General features: G+C 40.1%; 1 long non-coding RNA gene across 1 annotated transcript; it reads right to left on the bottom strand.

Moving 5' to 3' along the window:
- Window positions 1-638: 638 nt before the first annotated feature.
- LOC307232228 lies at window positions 639-1,556 on the bottom strand. The gene is made up of 4 exons (XR_013844227.1): window positions 1,474-1,556; window positions 1,223-1,305; window positions 1,017-1,115; window positions 639-810 (listed from the first exon to the last, which is right to left on the bottom strand). It is a non-coding gene; the product is annotated as an uncharacterized lncRNA (long non-coding RNA).
- Window positions 1,557-3,233: the final 1,677 nt, after the last annotated feature.

Here is a 3,233-nt window from a genome sequence, read left to right as displayed (position 1 = left end):
GATGATTTAATGAAAGATCAAGCTAACACTTGGGGCCCCATTCGGTGTGTGTGTTTTCTAGTTAGAATTGTAAAATGGCCACACAGGATTTTTCCTCTGTATGACCAGGGGTTTTTGTCCTGTCCGTTCTCATAGTATAGTAGATAACCATTACTGGTCTTTTACTTTTCTCCAGCCAAATGTGAGAAGAGAGGTTTGGCCAATTTGAGGTGGAGATATCCTTGAATTATATCTGGAATTGGTTATGAGTTCATATAGTTAAATTTAGTATTAGATGCGGATATTTCTTGCTAGTAGATTCCAGAGAAATGTTGACAGTTGGGGGGGGGGGGTGCAGACATGTTGGAGACCTCTGACCCAAACCACACCCTGTTTTCCTGTATAAAGCCTCCTGTCTTTTTCTGTGATATCAGATTGATCCGAGCGCTGCTTTGGAGCCGTACTGAATCTTTCTTTTTATTCTGCAGCGCCACCTGAACTCATTATCATCCCCTTGATTGAAAAATATGACTCTATTTATCCCTTCGAGTGAACTGTTCATCCCAAAAGTTCACAAACTTTTCCCGACAGATATTTGATGCTTGATAATGGGTCCTCTTTATCTATTTTTTCTTTGAAATAAAACACTTTCAAACTAATTTGATGAACATCATGATTTTATTTGTATTACTTTAGCTGACGTTATGCTGACACGACAAGGATTCTCTGTGTTGATTTCATGTCTTGAATCATCATTTATTTAATCCATCGAGTTGATTCATTTCCAAATTGCAGAAAGTCCTTCCTAGCAGTGAGGAGGGCAAGGATTGTCTAGAAAAATTGAGGGGGAAAATAGAGTGAGAGAGAGAGAAATCTACTCAGTGATTGTGATATTATAAAGAACACTCATTCATAAAGTTATGTCATGAGTCATCAACAGTTCAACATATGGACACTCCTGTACGTAAGCATGTCAATGTTTACATCCAACACTGCGTCCAGTCTGAGCAGGATGTCTGTACGTCGAATGTACTCACTGGTTTGAGTCGGCCCATTTCCTCCTGAACAGCCTGATCCACCTGTTTCTTTGTTTGTGTTAATGTTGCTACCAACACTTGTTTGGTTACCCTGTCCTCCTGTTAAAATAAAGACAGAAAGAAAACTCACTTACGAGGAGGGAAGAGAAAAACCAAGAAGTGTCCATTTTTAATCTCTAAAGCCTTGACGCGGACAAAGAACTGACCCGTGACTTGAATGTTGTTTCCACCACTAATGTTTGAATCGCTGAAGTTGATTCCACTGCCTGTGATATTGTCTCCCATTGTCCTACCAAAATGCAGACACACAGACAGATTTGTTATTTTATCTCACAGAAATATTATTTCTCCTTGCATTTGTATTTAAAAGCTTTTTAGGCAAGAGCATTTCTACATAGAATTGAAATTCAGACCAATCTTGTGTATTCCAAAAGCACTCTCACTCACTCTGTCCTACCTGTGATGTGAGGTTGTCGTCCTGTGCTGTGAACTGAGCTTGTTGGCTTCAGGTGCAGGTGTGAGGAGAAGACACAAGTCTCTGCATATATAGCCGTCCTGGACAGGTGTGTGTGGGTGTGTGTGGGTGTGTGTGAGGGTTTACTTGCAGTAACCTGTCGCCCTCGCTTCCACAGAAGTGAAACCTCTTTAGTTGGAACTTTATGGGAGGTTGTTTTCAACTATGTGATCTCACTGTTATTACATCATCATAAACTGTTATTATACTATATAATTATAATACCTCATATTTATACATTTGTCACTTTCTCAACAAATTATATGATAACCTTTTAATTTAGGGCTGTTTAGTTTTTATGTTTTGATGGACAGTCTGCTATTTAGCCACATGTTTTTCAGTTATAGAATTAATTTTACTAAATGTATTTGACCACCATTGAAAGCATGGAAGGGGGTGGGAGTATAAAGGTGTTCGATTTCTTCAGATTAGCACACATCTTAATTTAAGGGCCCATCATTTCATTGTGATAGGTCGGAAGTTTCCACTGAAGTTACAGTAACATGTTTGGAATTGACCATCTGTATTGTTTTGTTAAATTGAAAGGAAATGTGCATTTCGCATTCAATTGTTTGTTTACCCATTTGTTTAGCTTTTCTATATTTCTTTTCTCTGATTTTGGTTTTTTCGTAGTTCAGAAAATTATTGCTAATTTTATAAACAACTATATCTATTATGATTTATCAGCAGAGTAATTCCACTCTAATCTACTGCTTTCCCAAGGCAAATAAGTCAATAAAGTATAACCACACAGACACCAATATAAATGCAGACAGTGAAGGGAACAGGGAAGAAGGAAGAGGTCAGAGGATCATTATATGGTGCAAGACTCAGTGTACCTTATCTCTGTTGAACTGGAGTTTGACTGACTCAACAGGTTCTGTTCTCTTCCACTGAATGCACATCTCTTCAGTGGAACTGGGGTTGTGTGTGTCATGTCCTTTCTCTGTTCTCACTGTTTTAATTGGTGGCATTTGATTTCTTCAACCCTAGTTCCATGGTTTGTCACTGGAAACTGCCCAGTGCAATCAGTATTGATAATGGTGGCTGGATGACCCGTGTAGCTTGGTCATGCACAGCCAATAAATGTGTGGCTGCTGTCTTGTCGGCTGAAATGGAGTTCAACTTTGGCACTTTAAACAAAAGATGGCTCGTGGGCCAAAATATAAACTTACAGGCTCGCAGGCCAATATACAAATAATCCATGCGTGTCAGCGCTTTAGGGATCACCCATTGTCGTGTCCGGCGGTTTAACTCACCCAGTCCAACATGTCCTGCCACAACAAGCAACAGATTACAGTTTCAGTTAGAAATTCAATACAATAAATGTACTTCATGCAGTTGCAATCTGTGGTCTTGGCTATGTCATTTAATAAGCTCAAACATTCTCTTGGTAGGGCTGGCTGATATATCGCAATATATGTCAATATGATATGAGAAGAAACAGAGAAGAAAAGAAGAAACAGTCTTTATTTGTCACGCAACACACCACACTACAACACATGCTTGCACACACACAGACATGCACATGCTTTGATGGTGGCCGGTGAAATGGTTCCTCTGCATTTGACCCATCCTGGCTTGTCCTTTCTCTGGGGGCACAGCCAGGAGCAGTGGGCAGCATACGTGGACGCACCCGGGGACCAGGTGATAAGTGTCCATCGCTGGTCAGACGATGATGGGTGCATGTTTTTGGTGGGGGT

The sequence above is a fragment of the Zeus faber genome (assembly GCF_960531495.2).
Source record: "Zeus faber genome assembly, chromosome: 6".
Classification (NCBI taxonomy): Eukaryota; Metazoa; Chordata; class Actinopteri; order Zeiformes; family Zeidae; genus Zeus; species Zeus faber.
Note: the sequence above shows the minus strand (reverse complement) of the source record. Positions and strands in the feature narration are given on the sequence as shown.